Source organism: Lycium barbarum, chromosome 2 (genome assembly GCF_019175385.1).
Source record: "Lycium barbarum isolate Lr01 chromosome 2, ASM1917538v2, whole genome shotgun sequence".
NCBI lineage: Eukaryota > Viridiplantae > Streptophyta > Magnoliopsida > Solanales > Solanaceae > Lycium > Lycium barbarum.
Genome location: NC_083338.1, coordinates 77,836,272 through 77,859,976, shown reverse-complemented (window position 1 = coordinate 77,859,976; position 23,705 = coordinate 77,836,272). Strand labels below are relative to the sequence as shown.

The 23,705-nt window shown below is 40.7% G+C and overlaps 1 long non-coding RNA gene across 1 annotated transcript; it reads right to left on the bottom strand.

Moving 5' to 3' along the window:
- Window positions 1-9,213: 9,213 nt before the first annotated feature.
- On the bottom strand, window positions 9,214-11,801 carry LOC132620683 (uncharacterized). Its single transcript, XR_009575126.1, has 3 exons — window positions 11,485-11,801; window positions 10,687-10,737; window positions 9,214-9,373 (listed from the first exon to the last, which is right to left on the bottom strand). It is a non-coding gene; the product is annotated as an uncharacterized LOC132620683 (long non-coding RNA).
- Between the last annotated feature and the right edge of the window lie 11,904 nt (window positions 11,802-23,705).

Genomic DNA, 23,705 nt, shown 5'->3' with positions numbered 1-23,705 from the left:
GAAATGGTTAATTACGCCCATGGGGGACGAGCCGTATAGTGGAATACGGGCCGTAAACCACGATGGACGACCATTGTTCACCCAGCACAGATTTTCAATTCATTAAATGTGAGGATCAAGACTTGTCTTATTTCATTACAACATTACACCACTTCTCTCTAAAACTTCTCTCTACATTTATTATATGAGTTTTCAAGGATTATAAGCCATTAATAACATTAAGACAAGTGAATCAAGGATAAGGGAATCATCAAGGATCATCCAAGTCAAGAAATCCAAATGGAGAAAAACTAGGGTTTTGCTCAAAGAGGAGTATTATCAACCAAAGCTTGTTCCTACAACTTCTAAGGTAAGATTCATGATTTTTACAAGATGTTTAAGGTATTGGAGAATTAAAATACATGGATTGTAGAAAATGTGGTCAACTAGGTCATGAATGGTGAATAGTGACATTTTGAGGAATAGTTTGAATTGAATTATGAATGTTGTTGTGTTATGATATGAATGTATTATATATGGTACTAAGATCATAAACTCGACACTTTAGACGAATGGACGATGTTGCAGGTCAAGACCATAATATGGGAGAATTAGAAGCAAATTGAGAAATCTAGATAATGTGGATGATGTGAATGACTAATGGCCATTGTTATGATATTAATGAAGGTATAGACGCTAGCATTGGAAGGAAATGTGCAAGTGTAGAATAGTCCGACGAAAAGGTATGTAAGGCTAACCCTTCTTTCATAAGGCATGATTCTTGGCCAAACTTCTAATTTCCTCTATATGAGTATGTTGTATTCAAGTGATTGACACTCCGAGCTCATAAGCTCACGATCCTTAACATGTACTACGATTGTACTACGCCCCTCATATGACGAGTAAGCCTAAGATATAGATGTAGCAATAATGATGATGATAGTGATGACGATAATAATAATAATGATGCCAAAGGTGCCTACGGGCTATTATACTTATATGTGCCTATGAAGGGCTATAATGATAACCCGAGCTTATAACGCCGGGTAGGATATATGTATATGATTATGTATAAAGTATGTATACGATTACGTAACGCGCGCACACCCCTGCAGATGGTACGGATAGCCCTGAAGCCTCGGTAGGGCCAGGTAGAAATAACATTGAGCCTTGGTTGGCTAAGTACGTATGAAACACCGAACCTTATGGTCGGGCACGCTATGTTTGTATATAAGTGTATGGCTATGTATATAATATGAATATGAATGTGAAAAGACTATGTATACGAATACGAATAAGGACATGTATGCTAATATGAGCCCAAGTAGGGTACGAGCACTATTATGAAATACGCATGAGAAATGGAAAGTTCCTATGAAAGGCAGGTAAGTGCCATGATGATGATATTATTGTCTTCCCTCCTGTGCCACTTTATATATTTTCTATGATGCTTCTATATTGTTGTTAATCACGCTTTACATACTCAGTACATTCTTCGTGGGCCCATGTACATTGATGCCTATGATGATATAAATGGGTTGTTGTCTAAATGGGACTAGTTGACGAATGAATGAAAATGCATGTATAATTATGTGGCTCACCTAGATGTAAGCATAAGAGTAAGCTAAGAGGGTGCCCGGGTGGGCTAGCACCGGGTGCTCGTCGCTGCCCCGAGTCGGGTCGTGACAAGTGTCTTGATATTCTGAACATTGTACTTGTCTTCTGTACTCCCTATTTCGGCTATGATTCTTTACTGTATTTCATGCTTTATATACTCAGTACATATTCCGTACTAACCCCCTTTCTTCGGGGGGCTGCGTTTCATGCCTGCAGGTACAGATAGTCAGTTTGGTAACCCTTCAGCATAGGACTTCTACTGAGCTGTCTTGGAGAGCTCCGTTGTTCCGGAGTTTAGACTTTTGGTACATATCTTATGATATATATATGTATGTTTATCCAGGGGTACGACGGGGCATGTCCCGTCATATTTCACTGTTAGTACTCTTAGAGGTCTGTAGACATATGTGTGGGTTGTGTATAAGTTCTGTTCTGCTGTGTCTACACGATGTGCTATGATATGATGTCCGTCTGTAGTGGCAGCCTTGCCGGCTTGCATATGACATGATATTGATGTGTAGCTGCAGCCTTGTCGGCTTGCATATCTGTCACGACCCAACCCCGTAGGCCGTGACTAGTGTCCGATCTGGGCACCAAAACCCATCTATCAAATGCATTCAAATATATAGCAGAAGCCGACAAGGCTATATTCCAAATTTACATAATTTCTAGAAAATTTCGGCAGAGTTTCCCTTGTTTTACAGACTATCCAAAATAGCCCTGTACACAGCAAACACTATCAAAGGCCACACAGGGATAACAAAGCAACGTATAAACATATGCGGACCGGCCGCCTCGGCGTATGGGATCGCCCAAACAACATATACACATAACCATACAGAAAGACCATAACCCACAGACATGTCTACAGGCCTCTAATAGACATAACAGAATCATATGACGGGACAGGGCCCCGCCGTACCCCAAATGACCATATGTACAGAAGATGAAAACAACAGAAGATATATACCAAAATATAAGCTGCGGATCAACTGGAGCACTCCCAAGTAGCAGAACAGGTGTCCTAAGCCGGTGGCGTATCAAAAGGAGCGTCTGTACCTGCGGGCATGTAACGCAGCCCCCCGAAGAACAGGGGGTCAGTACGGAAAATGTACCGAGTATGTAAAGCGGAAATGCAACAAATAAAATCATAATCAAGAACAGAAGTGGAGAATGATAACTGTCAGGATCACAGTCAGAGACGGAGGTACAAAGATATAGATAGCAGAATCATACATGGAGTCGTAGATCCAGAATAAGACAGACGGAGCTATAGTCAGAGTCCGAACTACAAAAGGTGAATACCTTATCCGAGACCTCAGAAAAGTATTGTCAAAGCATAGATGATGCATGCCAAGTCGTATAACATCATATAAACACATATAACGTGTCCCGACCCTCTGATAAGGGACTCGGTGGATGAAATCATGTATAACAAAATCATATATCATATATGCAAATAGCGTGTCCCGGCCCTTTGTTAAGGGACTCGGTGGTGAAATCATGCATGTCAGAATCATGTACTGTGTATACATAACGTGTCCCGGCCCTCTACTGCGGGTCTCGGTGGATAATCATCATGTGCCATCCTGGCCGCCATCCCCGTATCATCATATCATAAACATATACAATTAACGTGTCCCGGCCCGCAAGTACGAGGGACTCGGTGGGAAATGGTGCGCACGAGATCATATCCTGGCCCGGGCTCAGTGAAAAGACATACTATAACTTGCACGAACAGAGTAGTGCAGAAACATATGCATATAAATCCAGACTCACTAGGCAAACCAAATAATAAATCATAGAATGTACCTTTCGTAATTTGCGACGGATTATGTCAAGCAGAATTTCTGAGATTGTTCGTACATAACAAATATACCATGGGGTTCAACAGGATAGTCAGAATGGTCGTCCTTTAACGAATGGAACAGTTCAAATGACAAACCAGTTGAAAGAAGTCGGACGTTAGTCATAGTGTACATGTATGGCCTTTTTGGGGATGGCACAATTCATCATATCAAATCATGTTTCTAGAATCATAGCACCTATCAAAGTATAATACAGATTCTTCACATTTTTTTTATTTGATAAACGGAACAATAATCCAAAGTTTCTTTTAAGCACTGTATAGCTATAAGACAAATAAAGCAATAGTATGAGGTCTCGGAATTTGCGGGCCCACCTCGGGTCAATCGAGGTGGTGAACTCAAGTTATGAATCATAGACCTTATAGAGTCATTTATGAAAATTTTGGAACCATTCGACTTCAATTGGGAAGGTTTCATACACATAAGTCATTTTGACGACAATTTGTAAGGAAACTAATTCAATCTTACTGAATGAAATGAGGCCACTTTCAATCTCGGATTTCGAGAGACTGAGTCATATCTAAGGCTCGCGACCGAGCCTATTACGTTTAGAACATGCCTAAGAATGAAGGGAGAAACTTTACATACCTTGGTCGCGTCTTACGCTCGTCCAAATTCGATTCCCGTTTCGCCCAAAATCTACAAATGGTCATGTTTACCAATTAGCAATTTCAAGCCTTTAGAACTTGAATTTTTACTCATACTTTTCTACAAAAATTTGGGCAGCATCTCCCCTATATATACGACATCCCCGAGATTTAACTCGGCTCCAAACATCAACAACCAACCCAACAACAATACCAGCAACAAATAACAATCACCACAAAATACAACATAGTATAAATAGTCTTCTTTTCTACATAAGGCGACAACTTTTACCCAAACTTCATACCTCCACACTAATCTTATTAATTTCACATTCCTTACTAATCACGACCATTACAACACAATTTGGAGGCATTTCATATCCTTTCCATATCATTTTACACAACATACACAAGATATACAAAATATACAAGTTTTCCTCCAAGATCATAATTCACTCAAAACCTCCAACTTCAACATAAATGTTCACAACGCATTGTTATCTTATCATTTCACTTACAACCATCATTAATTGCACCCTACAACTTCAATTCTTATAATTACATAAGATCATACTAAAACGACATACTTTCCGACAACAACTTAACAACAAATTCTTCATGTTAGCTTAACCCATTATTCTTCCATCTACTTCACAAAGCCATAACAACACAATTAACATACTAAACAAATTCCATCAATTCTCCTACACATGAGGCACCACACGGCCACACATACACATCCACAACACACAAAATTTTTATACTTTTCATTCATCTCTACATACTATAATATATATATCCTTCTATAACATAAAAAAAATATGAAATTCTTACCTTTTTCCAACAAGTTCTCCTTGCAAGCACAAGCACTTTCTTGCCAACTAATTATACCCCTTTGTAGATAACCTTGAACTTATTAAGAAAACAAGAAAATTTTAATTCTTGGATCAAGAATGAAGGCTTGGAAATTTTATTATTATGTTTTCCTCTTTCTCCTTTGGCCGTGGCTCTCCTTTCTTTTTTTCTCCTCTCTTCTTTGATTTTTTTTCTTGAACTTTCTAGAGTCAAAATGATAAGCACATGGTCTTCTCTCTTATTTAACATGGATTTAATTTAAAAATGGGCCTTGGGCCTCTTTATTTAGTTCCATGGCCGTCCACCTTATGTGGATTGGGCCTCAATTTTTCTTGTATTATTTTGAGCCCAATTCATTAGAAACCTTATTTTGTAATTCCCGAAACAAATTCCCAAAATTCCAATTTTTGCCCTTGGTCTCCTTCCATATTCTCCACATCAATATTTTTCATGCACAACTTATATATCTTGAACCAAATCAAAATATGGCCTTGTCTTTAGCTTGTCACAATTATTTCAAAAATTTTCAAATATGCAAAATTGCGGGATATAACACCCTCCCCCCCTTTAGAACATTCGTCCTCGAATGTTCAATTGACCTTAGGGGGGGGGGGGGGGGGTCTCGTGACATTTCGGGGAGGTTCCTTTCTTTCCTTCAAAAATTCTCTTCAATGTTACCATTGCCATCAACATCTTTCACCCCTTGTCACACTTCTCGGTTACCTACAACGTTATCGTATTCCTACGTCATATCAAACAAATTCATCCCTAGAGCCAGACGTACAAAAGCATATCAGACAGATCCATAATCAGAGTCAGATGTACGGAACTATGGCTGATAGATTCGTAGTTAGAGTCAGACGTATGGAAGTATATCAGACAGATCCGTGATCAGAGTCAGACATACAGAGATGTATCAGACAGATTTGTGATCAGAGTCAGACGTACAAAGGCATATTCAGTGTCATACATATAGAGACACATCAGACAGAGACATAATTAGATTCAGAAGTACAGAGGCATAATAGATAGAGCATCGTCAATACCAGAGGCACAGAGGTATGCCATACCGAGTAATGGTCAGAATGAAATCACTTTCATTAATGCTTTCCGTGCATTGTAGCTTTTGTGGCTGGAAATCACTTCCTAGTTAGTTTGGTCACCAGGTGAGAATCACACACATATATATATACGCCGCTACTATCTCACTTACAAACGTTTCCAACCGCTATTCGAATTCGTCCTAATTCCCGAGCGATATCGCACTTTCTCCTTTTCACCCATAGGTCCGCTTCGCTCTGCGCGACCCCTGTAAGGGTGTTAGCTACTTCACAGACTCTCTTTTCTTTAGGTTACCCCAGAGTTCCCATTTATCCTTTTATATCGACATTTGTGAAAATTGGGTATACTTCCCAGGGGGTCACCCATCCCAGAATTGCTCTGGTTCCAGCACGCTTAACTTCGAAACTTTCATGTGTTTTGGCGCGTTATTGCTAATATAACGGCGTCGACTTCCCCACGCAACCTTTGTCGCATCATTTAGGGCAGATCGGGGTCTTAGCAAAATTTTAAAAAATTTCGATAGCGGGTCCCACCCCAATCTGATCCGCGCAATAACCATGTCGCCCTTCTGAATTCTCGATATTCATTTTCATCTGTACGTATAACTATCTCAGGCGGCTCTATTGGTTTAGATCTTTACCTTACTTTCACTGACGCCCAGAAAAAGAAAATCACATAATATAACAGAATACAGATCCATCAATACATATATTTCTCAAGAAAAGATTAACAATATACCTGGGTCTGCGCTCGAGGACGCTCCTGGGTCTGCCGGCCAGTCAAAGCATACACGCGGTGTGAAGGTCCGCCGGAACTGGAAGCTCCCCCACAACCTCTGCCACGACTCGCTGGTGCCGGTATATCTCGCCCCGTGGGGCGCATGGCTACAGAAGGAGAAGATGAGCCGGCAACTGACCCAGTAGGCTGGACTGAACCTGAACCACCCCTGTACGGGCACTCTCTCATAACATGGCCCTGACGGCCGCACGAGAAACAAGCTCCGGTGGCGAGACGACATTCTCCCTGGTGGTACCTGCCACACTGAGGACACTGAGGCATAGATAGCCTCGGCTGACTGAACCCCCTACTCTGCTGCAAATCCAAGGCCCTGGAACTCTGGCCTGCTTTAGACGGACCTACGCCATCAAAACGTCTACCGGCGAACTGCGTACCCCGGCCTGACGGAGGAAGGGACCTACCAAACGACTGCTGAGACCATCCGCCTCGGAAATCTCCAGAATATCCCGCAGATCTGGCCCTCTTGGGCGGCCTCCTATCACGATCTCCGCTGGGCTGATCTGCTCGATGGCGGTCCTCCATCCCTTGGGCATAAGCCTGCAATCGGGCGATGTCCATATCTTTCTACGCCGCCATCGCCATACAGGCATCAACTAAGTAATCATCCAGCCCCATCACATACCGGTGCATTCTGTCCTCCATATCGGCTACGATAGTAGGGGCATATCGGGCTAAGGAATCAAACTCTAGATTGTACTCCCGGATACTCCTGCCTCTTTGCTTTAGCTGCAAAAACCTGTCAACTCTCGCCCGTCGCAGCTCCGGAGGGAGAAAGTGGTGAAGGAAAGCGGCCACAAATTCATCCCAGGTAGCTGGGGGAGCACCCTCACCCCTGGACAGCTCCCAGGAGTCATACCAATTTGCCGCCACATCACGTAATCTGTGTGAGGCTAGCTCCACGGACTCGGTCTCCGTAGCCCTGACAAGTCTTAATGAGCACCTCATCCCCTTAATGAAGTCATGGGGGACCTCCTCGGGCTTGGACCCGAAAAACTCTGGGGGGCCGCACGTCAGAAAATCACGGACTCTCAGGCTATCGCGCCTGTCATCGTCATCACCACCTCTTCGCCCGTGTCCGCGAGCCTGTCCGGCCACTATCGTCGTCAACAGCTGCACGGCCTCCCTCAAAGTCCTGTTCTCAGTCTCTGGCTGGGGAGCTGGGGCCTCCGGGGCTAAGGGTGGAGCTGCTTCCGGCCCCTCCGGTAGTGGTACAGTAGAACCCTCTGACTGTGGCACAACATCGGGCATGGTCTGGGGGTGGGCTCTGGTAACCCTCTGGGCCCGGCTAGTCTCCCCGGTCTCTGGCACCGCTTTGCCCTTCTGGGCGGCCGTCGCCTTCTTTGGGGGCATCGCTGAAAACATAACATTTCGTCAGAAGGGAAACATCCTGATAACACAGCTCTAACGCACGATCTAAGATCCAAAGAAAGGGTAACATCCTATATGTCCTGTAGCCTCCTGTTTATAGATGTGGTGCACAACACACCGATAAATAAGACTCTACTAGACACGGCCTGTAGACATTCCGAGGACAAACCGCTCTGATACCACTTTTGTCACGACCCAACCCCGTAGGCCGTGACTAGTGCCCGATCTGGGCACCCAAACCCATCTATCAAATGCATTCAAATATATAGCAGAAGCCGACAAGGCTATATTCCAAATTTAGATAATTTCTAGAAAATTTCGGCAGAGTTTCCCTTGTTTTACAGACTATCCAAAATATCCCTGTACACAGCAAACACCATCAAAGGCCACACAGGGCTAACAAAGCAACGTATAAACATATGCGGACCGGCCGCCTCGGCGTATGGGATCGCCCAAACAACATATACACATAACCATACAGAAAGACCATAACCCACAAACATGTCTACAGGCCTCTAATAGACATAACAGAATCATATGACGGGACAGGGCCCCGCCGTACCCCAAATGACCATATGTACAGAAGATGAAAACAACAGAAGATATATACCAAAATATAAGCTCCGGATCAACTGGAGCACTCCTAAGTAGCGGAACAGGTGTCCTAAGCCGGTGGCGTATCAAAAGGAGCGTCTGTACCTGCGAGCATGTAACGCAGCCCCCCGAAGAACAGGGGGTCAGTACGGAAAATGTACCGAGTATGTAAAGCGGAAATGCAACAAATAAAATCAAAATCAAGAACAGAAGTGGAGAATGATAACTGTCAGGATCACAGTCAGAGACGGAGGTACAAAGATGTCACACCCCGACTTTACTAGGGTGTGATGGGCACCCGACCCCATATCTGGAGCCGGGCGAACCCGCTGACTCTTGTTACGTATAGAAACCCTTCAATCAGTAAAGAAAGAAATACATAGTAAGCTCTCCAATATTTTTTTTTCTTTTCATAAGTAAGCTCTTACATCATGTAAGACTCGTGACATAAAACATAATAGCATATCAGCTGCTGGAGCCGCTTACAGACTGACAACCCAATACCCATTGCTTTGTCTGCAAAGTCTCTAACATAGAACAGAACATCATAGCATATACTTGGACTTGGCAATTCTCCGGGACAAGTGGAGTTCGCCATCTCCGCTGGAACATCTTTAGTAAGGTCTTCTAATCATCTGGGAGTACCTGCGCGGCATGAAACGCAGCCCCCGAAGAAGAGGGGTCAGTACGAGTAATGTACTGAGTATGTAAGGCATGAATAGTGACATAATAAAGGAATATGCAGTATGAATAATAACGGAATAGACATATGGAGCTTATCTTGGAACAGAAGTAACCTGTACATGTGAATGCCTTTCTGCGGATGCCATGCATGCTTAGTTTCTTTTTCAGAAAAACGGTGCTTCTTATTTACATGTACAGAAAACAGAACATTTCAGAAAACGGTGTCCTTTATTTACATTCACAGACGCCGAGTACATCGGCTCTCCCACCCCTCTCCCCAACAGTGTCCCAACATATTATATATATATATATATCACATATACAAACGCCGTATCCGGCTCTCCCATATCCCGCGTCCGGGCATCCCGCGTCCGGGACGAAATCCAGCTGAATCAGGTGGTGATATAACAGTGGCCCTTCCCCTTTCCCCATATACATATACATATACATATTCACATTCATATACATATGTCATACAATTGGCATGCATGAGAGCCCAAAGAAAGTCATGTGTCCATCGGAGTGACGTAAGGTCGGTGACCTCCGATTACGTTATGGAATAATCATGGTCACTTTGTCTTACCTTGAAGGAACGAGTATTTTAAGGCGAGACTACCAACGAAAAATAGCCTTAAGAGAGAGCATAGAATGAAATCATGGGCATTATATCCGTCAATTCATATGCTTTGAAGTCTTTTAGAAACTAGTGTCATAGCTACGGAATAAAATTAAGGTTCAAGAACTAGTATAACACTTTCATATTCACATTGGATTTTTAGCTCAAGGCTCTTAGTCGTGGAATCATTCTTGTCGTACTTATCATAGGCATATTCTCTTTTCTGACATCATCGTTATCATTATCGTCATGGAAGTATTCTCGTTGGGATAGGTACAGTACTTGTCATTTGGTAATGGAATAAGGATCGAAGGTTTCTTTTGTATTCAGCTTCAAAGTAAGTCAAGCGGAACAATAAGGTAAATCCGGGAACCAGTGGGCCCACCTCGGATCAAATGAGGCGGCGCACCAAATTTACATATGTTACATGTCATGGCGTTACTTGTGAGGGTTTTAGGGTAGTCGGGTTCTATTTATGCGAGTTCTAGAGGTTTAGGAAATTCTTCCAACATTTTGCACACTTTTTAATTCAATTCTACTGAATGAAAAAAGGGAAACATTAGGCGCGGATTCCGTAGAATAGAGTTGTCCCCGAGGCTCGTATTCGACCTATTATGTCTAAGACATGCCAAAGAAGGAAGGGTGAAGCCTTACATACCTTTTCCGCTCCTTTTGCTTCTCCAAACTCAAGCTCCAAATTCACCAAAATCTACAAATTGGTCACATTTACCAAACCTTAATTAGAGCATTTAGAAGTGGGATTTTAAAGTAACATTTGTCTACCGAAATTTCGGCAGCATTTCCCCTGTAAATACATCGTCCCCAAGAATCTATCTTTGCCAATTTCAATCAACAACAATCCGGGAATTCAACCTGGCCAAACTATCAACACAATGCCAACAATCATACCAACAATTTCAATAATTTTACTCAATACACCTTCTAACATTAATAACTCGTTTCACATAATTCAACGGCGTTTTGTTTAGATTCCAACCAACTACCACAACATAATCCGCAACCTTCCAAATTAAATGAAACATCAATAAGACATTTCTTACCTTTAACTTCAAGAACCACATCAACAATCTACACGTCGACGACTTCATTTCAAACTACCAAACCATCATTTTCATCATAGAATCCACATTAACAACTACTAGAATATCAAATAAAATCAATTTACCATAGCTACCAAAATAGCCCATTAGTCGGCCACAACTACATCATGCATATTTCCATGGATTTTCATTTTTTTTTCATGCATTACAACAACAACCAACCTACTACATAAATTTAGTTCATTATACTTACATTCAACAACACATACAAGGCCACACACACACCATGCTCGGCTACAATTTCAACATCCATATTTTCTTATGAATTCTATTCTTTCCCACATACTACAACGTACCAAACCATTCATAACACAATCAAGGAGATGAATTCTTACCTTTCCTTCACAACTTCTCAACTTAGCTAAGGTTGGAGTTTTGCACCAAAGAATAATTCTCTTGCTTCAACAATTATACCATGTTGGAGAGCATCTTTGAATTAGTAGAAATACTATGAGAAATAAATTTTTGGGGCAAGATTTTTGGTCTTCTCTTTCTCCTCCTTCTTGGCCGAATTGGCCCCTCCTCTTTCTTCTTCTTCTATATTTTTTTTTCCTTTCTCTACAACTTCTTGATTTAAAAAGATGACCTCTCCTATCTATATATATACTTGGCTTCTTCAAGCATGTGAGAAGCACATGCTCTCTTTATTCATTTTTTTTTCTTCTTCTAGAGCTTTCATCCTTTTTCTTAAATTCTCTTAAATAAAAGATGACTTACTTGTTTCATTTTAGCCACCACTTCTTTATATATACACTTAGGCCCCTTAAGTAAGAATGTGGACACTTGGCCATCCTTTCTTTCTCTAGAGAATTCCCCCTTTTTGTTTTTTGAATTTTTCTTAGAATAAAAGATGACCTAATATCTTACCATGTACACTTTGGTCCCTCAAGAACTTTCTTGAATGCCTTGTGAAATTCCCATTTTGCCCCTCGACTTTCCTCAATATTACCATTTACTATTTTGAAATTTCTCCTTTTTGCCCTTAACCTTTCTCAATATTTTCGTCCAATAATATTCATAAATGATATTCATAACTAACTTGTGCACAAAATTGTTTTTGAAAATGGTCTCGCCTTTAACTTTCCACGACGACTTTGAAATATCCAAACGTGCAAAATACGGGCTATAACAAAAGATATAGATAGCAGAATCATACTCGGAGTCGTAGATCCAGAATAAGACAGACGGAGCTATAGTCAGAGTCCGAAGTACAAAAGGTGAATACCTTATCCGAGACCTCAGAAAAGAAATGTGAAAGCATAGATGATGCATGCCAAGTCGTATAACATCATATAAACACATATAACGTGTCCCGGCCCTCTGATAAGGGACTCGGTGGATGAAATCATGTATAACAAAATCATATATCATATATGCAAATAGCGTGTCCCGGCCCTTTGTTAAGGGACTCGGTGGTGAAATCATGCATGTCAGAATCATGTACTGTGTATATACATAACGTGTCCCGGCCCTCTACTGCGGGTCTCGGTGGATAATCATCATGTGCCATCCTGGCCGCCATCCCCGTATCATCATATCATAAACATATACAAATAACGTGTCCCGGCCCGCAAGTACGAGGGACTCGGTGGGAAATGGTGCGCACGAGATCATGTCCTGGCCCGGGCTCAGTGAAAAGACATACTATAACTTGCACGAACAGAGTAGTGCAGAAACATATGCATATAAATCCAGACTCACTAGGCAAACCAAACAATAAATCATAGAATGTACCTTTCGTAATTTGCGACGGATTATGTCAAGCAGAATTTCTGAGATTGTTCGTACATAACAAATATACCATGGGGTTCAACAGGATAGAGAGAATGTTCGTCCTTTAACGAATGGAAAGGTTCAAATGACAAACCAGTTGAAAGAAGTCGGACGTTAGTCATAGTGTACATGTATGGCCTTTTTGGGGATGGCACAATTCATCATATCAAATCATGTTTCTAGAATCATAGCACGTATCAAAGTATAATACAGATTCTTCACATTTTTTTTATTTGATAAACGGAACAATAATCCAAAGTTTCTTTTAAGCACTGTATAGATATAAGACAAATAAAGCAATAGTATGAGGTCTCGGAATTTGCGGGCCCACCTCGGGTCAATCGAGGTGGTGAACTCAAGTTATGAATCATAGACCTTATAGAGTCATTTATGAGAATTTTGGAACCATTCGACTTCAATTGGGAAGGTTTCATACACATAAGTCATTTTGACGACAATTTGTAAGGAAACTAATTCAATCTTACTGAATGAAATGAGGCCACTTTCAATCTCGGATTTCGAGAGACTGAGTCATATCTAAGGCTCGCGACCGAGCCTATTACGTTTAGAACATGCCTAAGAATGAAGGGAGAAACTTTACATACCTTGGTCGCGTCTTACGCTCGTCCAAATTCGATTCCCGTTTCGCCCAAAATCTACAAAAGGTCATGTTTACCAATTAGCAATTTCAAGCCTTTAGAACTTGAATTTTTACTCATACTTTTCTACAAACATTTGGGCAGCATCTCCCCTATATATACGACATCCCCGAGATTTAACTCGGCTCCAAACATCAACAACCAACCCAACAACAATACCAGCAACAAATAACAATCACCACAAAATACAACATAGTATAAATAGTCTTCTTTTCTACATAAGGCGACAACTTTTACCCAAACTTCATACCTCCACACTAATCTTATTAATTTCACATTCCTTACTAATCACGACCATTACAACACAATTTGGAGGCATTTCATATCCTTTCCATATCATTTTACACAACATACACAAGATATACAAAATATACAAGTTTTCCTCCAAGATCATAATTCACTCAAAACCTCCAACTTCAACATAACTGTTCACAACGCATTGTTATCTTATCATTTCACTTACAACCATCATTAATTGCACCCTACAACTTCAATTCTTATAATTACATAAGATCATACTAAAACGACATACTTTCCGACAACAACTTAACAACAAATTCTTCATGTTAGCTTAACCCATTATTCTTCCATCTACTTCACAAAGCCATAACAACACAATTAACATACTAAACAAATTCCATCAATTCTCCTACACATGAGGCACCACACGGCCACACATACACATCCACAACACACAAAAATTTTATACTTTTCATTCATCTCTACATACTATAATATATATATCCTTCTATAACATAAAAAAAAAATGAAATTCTTACCTTTTTCCAACAAGTTCTCCTTGCAAGCACAAGCACTTTCTTGCCAACTAATTATACCCCTTTGTAGAGAACCTTGAACTTATTAAGAATACAAGAAAATTTTAATTCTTGGATCAAGAATGAAGGCTTGGAATTTTTTTTTCCTCTTTCTCCTTTGGCCGTGGCTCTCCTTTTTTTTTTTCTCCTCTCTTCTTTGATTTTTTTTTCTTGAACTTTCTAGAGTCAAAATGATGAGCACATGGTCTTCTCTCTTATTTAACATGGATTTAATTTAAAAATGGGCCTTGGGCCTCTTTATTTAGTTCCATGGCCGTCCACCTTATGTGGATTGGGCCTCAATTTTTCTTGTATTATTTTGAGCCCAATTCATTAGAAACCTTATTTTGTAATTGCCGAAACAAATTCCCAAAATTCCAATTTTTGCCCTTGGTCTCCTTCCATATTCTCCACATCAATATTTTTCATGCACAACTTATATATCTTGAACCAAATCAAAATATGGCCTTGTCTTTAGCTTGTCACAATTATTTCAAAATTTTTCAAATATGCAAAATTGTGGGATATAACAATATCATTTTATGATTTGATAAGTTGTGACTCCTCAGGAGACAATTTATCTGAATATACATATATGATGATGCTATGAACTTTCGGAGTTCTTTTGTAAAGTTCCATATTGTTCGTAGTTTCAGTTTGACTATATCTGATAGGTCTGTATACGAGTGTCTAGGTCGGGCACTAGTCATGGCCTACGGGGTTAGGTCGTGATAGCTTACAGCAATAGTTATCACTTGAGTATTTACATGGAACCATTTACGGCTTTGTATGGTAGGAGATATCGCTCTCCGATTAGTTAGTTCGATGCATTCGAGGTAAGACCTTGGGGTACTGATTTGTTTAGGGATTCCTTGGATAAGTCGAAGTTGATTCAGGAAAAGCTTCTAGCGGCTTAATGTAGGATAAAGGAATATGCAGATCGGAAGGTTCGCGATATGGAGTTCATGGTTGGTGATCAAGTTGTATTGAAGGTTTCTCCCATAAAGGGTGTGATGAGATTTGGGAAGAAGGATAAGTTAAGTCCGAGGTTCATTGGTCTTTTTGAGATTTTTCCGCATCTTAGTGAGGTAGCCAATGAGTTGGCATTACCACCAGGCTTAGCAACTGTTCACCTAGTGTTTCATGTTTCCATGCTAAATAATTACCATTCAAATGGATCTTAATATATTTCATTTGGACTCAGTGTTATTTAATCAGAATCTGTCCTTCGGATAGGAAAGTTTGGAAGTTGAGATCAAAAGAGATAGTTTCAGTAAAGGTTGTAACATCCCGTAATTCTGGGTTAGGTGTAAATGTGTAAAATTAGTATTAAGATGACATTTAGGCTATATGAATTCTTTTGGGATGAATTCCGGTGGAAGATAGTCATCTTGAAGAAAAACCAAAGAGTATTGGTAAGAGTTCTTAAATTCGTCTAAGTCTAAGGTAGTGCCCACTTATGCCCAGTTTTCGGGTAGTTACATTAGAAATCCGAGAAAACTCCAAACATGAAAGTTGTATATCTTTGAATTACCTTTACAACAACATAAGGTGGAGCACAAACAGAGTTGTGAATGAAATGTTTTGCTGCAACATTTTCGATGCATTTTGACTGAAAAAGTACCAGGTATTCTATTTTGGTATGCGTTTAGAAATGCTCTAGCATTTGGTGAAATGCTCTAGCGTTTGGAGAAATGCTCCAGTGGTAGGAGATATGCGACTGAGAACGCAAGAGCAGAATGGCTCTACCTATAAAAACCCAAGAACGTGAAATTTTCTTAAAATCTTTCATCCCACTTCATTGTGGCCGAAGTTTTGAGAGAAAAAACCCTAAGGCTTCCCCAAAACATATAAGGTATGTTCTCGATCAATTCCCATCATTCAACATCCAATTAACACTAGTTTATCCTTCAAAACCATAGATTCTAGAAAATTAAAGAAAGAGAAATTGAAGGAGACTTTGGAAAACTTCTTTAAGGTATATTCTTTGTTCCTTAATGATATTATTTAGAGCATTTGGAGTAGTGTAGGGTATTAGATACAATAGTAATCCATGGGTGATTCATGGGGGAATCAAGAACACGTTTTTGTGCACAAAAAGTCCTAGTTTTTCGATAAGGGTGGGAATTCTTAAAATTTGGTTAAAGTTCAAAAATTTATCAGCAATAATCATTTTAGAGCTATTTTTGAACTTGGAGGAATACGTTTGAGTGGGAATTAAGGTATGTCTAGATTTCAAAAATCTTCTTTGAAGTATGTCTACTTTAAAAAATGTTTTCTTATGTATGTCTACGTTTTGAAATTCTTCTTTGGAATATGAACATGATTGAAAAATCGTGTTTGGTGGATGTTTCTTTCGGAATAAAAGATTATTTCTGTAAACAAGGTCATGAGCGTGTAGGGTCAAGCCCACATCGAACCTTATATGATTTATACAATTTTGGTGACAGTTTTTGATTCCATTATTCGGTGATTGAACTCCTTTTCAAAATATTTAACCTTTAAACTTGTTTTGATATTGAATGGATTTCTTGAACTTGAAATTGAATAAGAAAGTTGAATAATATTTCTAAATTGGTTATGACTTGAAATACCTCTATTTTGAGACGATGACTTGAGAAGTGATATTCGGCTCTAAGCCATGATTGATTATTTGGCTGCTATGCTATGATTTGTTTCTTTGTTTGTGTTTGTGTCACGACCCGGCTAGGGGCCGTGACGGGTACCCGGGGCTAACCGCCGAGCACCGCTCATACTATTACTTCTTAGGATTATTTAACAACCATTTATTCAATTCATGCTCGATTTATAAGAAAACCCATTTTCCTTTAAAACATAATGATTTTATACACATGAGCCCTTAGGCTAGCAAAATAATATATATGCATATATTTACACAATGACCATTCCGTGAAACCACATGACCCACATTGAGTATCTATGAGCCTCTATGAGATGACATCTACAATTGTACACAAAAGAATCATCATAGGCACCTCCGGGACAATGGAGGGCTCTCAGTTAGCTAACATCCTCTAAGAATCCAGAGCAAGATCTCCTCCCTGTCTACATGTGGGCATGAACACAGCGTCCAAAGAAAACGGACGTCAGTACGAATATTGTACTGAGTATGTAAGGCAGGAATGAAATAGATAAACATAATAGAAAGGTCAGGAATCATGAGACAAAGATATAACCTATACAAGTGTCATAGACAATCATATTACTTACATATATCACATTTTACGTAATCATAATATACACGTCATCACATCTCATACATCATCGCGTACGTCATTATATACATCCTCACATCATTGTCTGTATCGTTTCCCGCGACCGGCTAAACCTCATATGCCGCCCACTAGTGGTGATCATGCCCGGCCCTCTACGCTCGGTGGAAACATAGCAGCCCGCATTAACGGTGACATGCCCGGCCATATAGGCGCGGTGGAATCGTATCATCACAACATCAATCATAACACATCACTATTTTACATCTCATACCATAGCATCATGTTATCATTTCTTAGTATTCCATGTATCCCATAGTCGTATTACAGGTTAGCATTATTCATCATCTTATTGTCATAGCATATATTAGCAATAAGAGCATACATTAGGCTCTAAGGCAACCACGCTATATCGGGGTGACGTAAGGTCGTGAACCTCCGATTGTATTATGGACATTCATGAGTATCATGCCTTGCCTTGAAGGGAATAAAACATAAGGTGAGCGTTAACAATAATAACATCATTGGCATTGTAGGAGTATCGTACAACTATTTCTTGAATCTCTATACTCTAGCTCATTGTCATCATTATCATGCTCATAGGTGATTTAATATATGGAAGGACTCATAAACTTCATCTGATAGAGGGATTATGGACAACTTGAGAGATTCATGCCTTTTAAAGAAGATTTAAGCCTCACATACCTTTCTCGTTTAAGCAATCTAGCGTTCGCTTATTCTCCTTCAACGTCACGCTTCTACCTTCAAAAGAGGATTCGTACTAACATTAGTCAATCAACTATATGAACGCACTACTATATCTAGAGAAAATTGGGCAGCACTTCCCTTGTTTGTACTACTCTTCCCATATTCCATATCAACTCCCAACACTCGCAACAACAATCACAATGTAGCAATTAACACTCATCATTCATATACAATGACCAGGATCCACCATTTCTCTTCGTTTCCCCACATTTATGGTTTTGGGTTCACTATCATATTTCCTCATGTATCACACTTATGTAATGGAATACATGCCATTTATAACGTATTCATACTCACAACACACTAACATTTATGATTCAATTCAACTACCATTCACTCATGGCACTATTCACTCATGAATGACCCATTTGCTATGCTTTTCTACCATTCGGGTATCTTAACCTTCCAATACCTTAAACAACATGAAATGGTCATGAATCTTACCTTGGATAATGGTTGAACAAGTCTTGAGTTGAGTTTCTCCCCTAGCACCAAAACCCTATCTCACCTCCTTTGGTTTTCTTTGATGAAGATGAACTTTACTTGGGTTTCACACTCTTGTTTTCATGAACTAGGTGTTGTTGATCATGGATTCTCTTTGAATATTAGTGGATGAGTGATAAGGAATATTCTAGAGTTTTCTTGAAGAGAGGAGAGGGGATATGAAATGAAAAATGAGTGAAAAAGGTGCCTTACACTTAAACTTAAAAGCTGATTTTTGTGAACAGTGGTCGGGGTGTACAGTGGCCGTAAACCCCGTTTACGGGCTGTATTCTGGTTTACGGTCCGTCCTTCATGGCCGTATTTAAGCATATCAGGAACAGAAAGGTTTGTTGTAAGTCATGGTGGTTTACGGTCACAGTTTACGGGCCGTATTTCAATTTACTGTCCATATTCTGGGTCGTATTTTACCATTTCAACATTTGACAAAAAGTTGAAGTTTTGATAGTTGGAAGACGATGGCACTTTACGGTCCATAAATCACTTTACGGGCCGTATTTTGTTTTACGACCACTGGGTCGAAATGCAAATCTGCAACTTTTCACTGTACGTTCACGGTGAAATTTCCGAGGTGTAACACTCTCCCCCCCTTTTGGAACATTCGTCCTCGAATGTTAAACACTCGGAATTCTACGAAAATTTTGCCAGAGTTTTCCCTGTAACTTGGCACTACCAACCTGCCACAACCCATAATATCATCACCTTACTGGGCTACATCACAATAGCAACATACCTATGGCCATTCACGACCACAAGCATAAAAATTAAAGTATACATACCTTACCTTGTCGGCGTTTCGTCTTGGATCTCTCCTGGGGGTTGGAATAAGTGTGGATACTTAGACTTCATACTCTCTTCTACTTCCCAAGTCATTTCTTACCGAATTTTGTTTCACCACAATACTTTGACCGAAGCTATCTCTTTATTTTGAAGTTTTCGCACTTACCTATCTAGGATGGCAATAGGCACCTCTTCATAAATTATCTTTTCCGTTATTTGCACATCGTCTATCGGGACAATTTTTGTAGGATCTCCAACACACTTGCGAAGCATCGAGACATGAAAGACTGGATGGACTGATTCAAGCTCCGAAGGCAATTCCAATTCATAGGCCACCTGACCCACCTTGCGGATGATTTTGTAGGGTCCAATGTATCTAGGACTTAACTTCCCTTTCTTGCCAAATCTCATCACCCCTTTCATTGGTGACACTTTCAAAAATACCCAATCATCGACTTGAAATTCCAAATCTCGTCGGCGGTTGTCCGCATAGGACTTTTGGCGACTTTGGGCTGTCAACAACCGATCTCGAATCACCTTGACCTTTTCTACTGCTTATTGAATCAATTCGGGGCCTATTAATTGTGCTTCTCCTATTTCAAACCATCCAATTGGAGATCTATATTTCCTTCCATATAAAGCTTCATATGGAGCCATTTGTATACTAGAATGATAGTTGTTGTATGCAAACTCAATTAATGGCAAATGATAATCCCAACTACCACCGAAATCTATTACACACGCTCGTAGCATATCTTCCAAGGTTTGAATGGTACGCTCGGCCTGCCCATCAGTTTGCGGATGGAATGCCGTGCTAAACTTCACTCGCGTGCCCAAACCTTCTTGAAAAGACTTCCAGAACTTAGCTGTGAACTGTGCTCCTCTATCTGTGATAATAGACAATGGAATACCATGGAGTCGCATGATTTCTTTGAGATACAGTCTTGCATAGTCTTCTGCTGAGTACGTGGTTCTAACTGGAAGAAAATGGGCTGCTTTCATCAACCTATCCACGATCGCCCATATAGAATCATATTTCCTACGAGAACGAGGTAATCCCACGATGAAATCCATGTTGATCACTTCCCATTTCCAAGTGGGTATTCCTATCGCTTGCAATAAGCCTCCCGGCTTTTGATGCTCAGCTTTTACTTGCTGGCAATTTGGACATTGTGCTACCAATTATGCTATGTCTGTCTTCATGTCTCCCCACCAATACATCATCTTGAGATCATGATACATTTTGGTTGCGCCTGGATGAATAGAAAACCGGGAACAATGTGCTTCTTCTAGAATTCGTTGGCGCAATTCCACCATATTCGGCACACATAACCTGCTTCGGTACCTAAGAATCCCATCAATAGAAACTTCAAAGGAAGACTTTTCTTTCCTGTAAGATGTGTCTCTATAACGACATAACCGAGGAACTTCATACTGCCGTTCTTTCACTTCCATGTCCAAGGAAGAAACTGTGGAGTCTTTGATACTAATACCTACATCACCCGAATCAAGTACACGCACTCCGAGATTAGCCAATCGATGAAGTTCTTAAACCATCTCTTTCCTTTCCGGAGGGACTTCACATAAACTGCCCATTGATCGGCGGCTAAGTGCATCGGCTACTACATTCGCCTTCCCGGGGTGGTATAAAATGTTAACATCATAATCTTTTAATAATTCTAGCCGCCGCCTCTGGCGCAAGTTCAACTCCCTTTGCTTGAAAATGTACTGGAGGCTCTTGTGATCTGTATAGATATCAACGTGCACACCGTACAAATAATGTCTCCATATTTTTAAGGCATGAATGACCGCAGCCAATTCGAGATCATGAGTTGGATAATTCTTTTCATGTTTCTGCAATTGTCTCGAAGCATATGCAATAACCTTACCATGCTGCATCAATACGCATCCCAATCCAACACCCGAAGCGTCACAATCCCCAACATAGCCATCTGGCCCTTCTAGAAGTGTTAAAATTGGAGCTGAGGTCAACCTGTTTTTCAACTCTTGGAAACTGCACTAACAAGCGTCATTCCATTGGAATTTATCTGACTTCTGGGTTAGCTTCGTCAATGGGGCTGAAATAGATGAAAAGCTCTCTACGAATCTTCTACAATAACCTGCTAAACCCAGAAAACTACGAACTTCTGTAGGTGTCGTAAGCCTTGGCCAAGTCTTCACAGCTTCAATTTTCTGAGTGTCGACTCGAATGCCATCATCTGAAATAACATGGCCCAGAAATATTACAGAATTTAGCCAAAACTCGCATTTTGAAAATTGTGCATACAATTCTCGGGCTCGAAGGATGCCAAGAACAATTCTCAAATGATCTGCATGTTCTGATTCTGTGCGAGAATACACCAGAATATCATCAATAAATACTATCACAAATAGATCCAAGAGAGGCCTAAATACGTTGTTCATCAAATTCATAAATATAGCCGGAGCTTTAGTCAACCCGAACGACATCACTCAAAATTCATATTGGTCATATCTCGTTCTGAAGGCTGTCTTTGGAATATCTGCCTCTCTAACTCTCACTTGATGATAACCCGATCTCAAATCTATTTTTGAAAACCACTTGGCACCTTGCAATTGATCGAACAAATTATCAATCCTTGGAAGAGGATATCTATTCTTTATTTTCACCTTGTTCAATTGCCTATAGTTGATACACATTCGTAGAGATCCGTCTTTCTTTCTCACAAACAAGACTGGTGCTCCCCACGATAATGAACTGGGTCTAATGAATCCTTTCTCGAGCAAGTCTTTCAGCTGTGCCTTTAGCTCTTTCAATTCTGCTGAAGCCATTCGATAAGGAGGGATAGAAATAGGCTTGGTGTCCGGCAACACATCAATAGCGAAATCAATTTCCCTTTCTGGTGGAAGACGTGGAAGTTCATTTGGGAATACGTCTGGAAATTCATTTACTACCGGAACTAACTGGAAAGTCGGCGACTTTTCCTTAGTGTCATGAACCCGAACAAAGTGATAAATATAGACCTTGGCTATAATCTTCCTTGCCTTAAGGTAGGAAATAAACCTACCCTTTGGGGATGCTGCATTACCCTTCCATTCAAGCACGGGCTCTCCCGGAAATTGGAATCGAACCACTTTTGTCCGGCAATCAACATTTGCATAGCACGAAGCCAACTAATCCATGCCCATGATTACATCGAAATCTACCATTTCCATCTCAATTAAATCAGCTTTGGTCTGATGATCACATATCACAATGACACAATTTCTGTATACTTGTCTTGCTATCACGGGTTCACCAACCGGAGTAAGCATCTCAAAGGGTTTAATGGACTCGAGTTTCACCCCAATACAACCAGCAACATATGGAGTAATATAAGAAAATGTAGAACCCGGATATATCAACGCATACACGTCACGGGAGAATATAGACAATATACCTGTGACTACATCCGGAGAGGACTCGAGATCCTATCGTCACGCTAAAGCATATACACGAGGCTGAGTGGCACCCAAAGTAGATGCTGCCCCTCGGCCTCTACCTCGGCCTGTTGTCATCTGGGGAGTCTGCCCTGCCAGGCGTGCCGATGAGGAACCCGCTGCTGAGCCTGTGGGCTGAACCCCACCTCTACCCTATCGCGAGGGACAATCTCGCATCAAATTTCCAGTCTGCCCACAAACATAACAACCATCCGTGTCCTAACGACATAGCCCTAAATGTAATTTGCGGCACCGACTACATCGTGGAATTGGGGGTCTCCCCTGACTGTAATCACCCTCAAACTGGGAACCTAAAGCCCTTGAACTCTGGCCTTGTCCCGAGCGAAAGGAGCGGTCAAATCTTCTATCTGGAAATCTGGGAGGTGCGCTAGTCCCTGACTGGCCTGAATGCTGGGAATAAGTCTGCGTCGATCCCCATCTATACTCACTGCCTGTGCCCATATATCTAGCCCTCCTGTCACCGTCACGATCACCCCTTTGTTGTTATTGTCGCCCCTCTAAATTCTAAGCATGGGCCTGTATCCGGGAAATGTCCATCCCGTCTTGC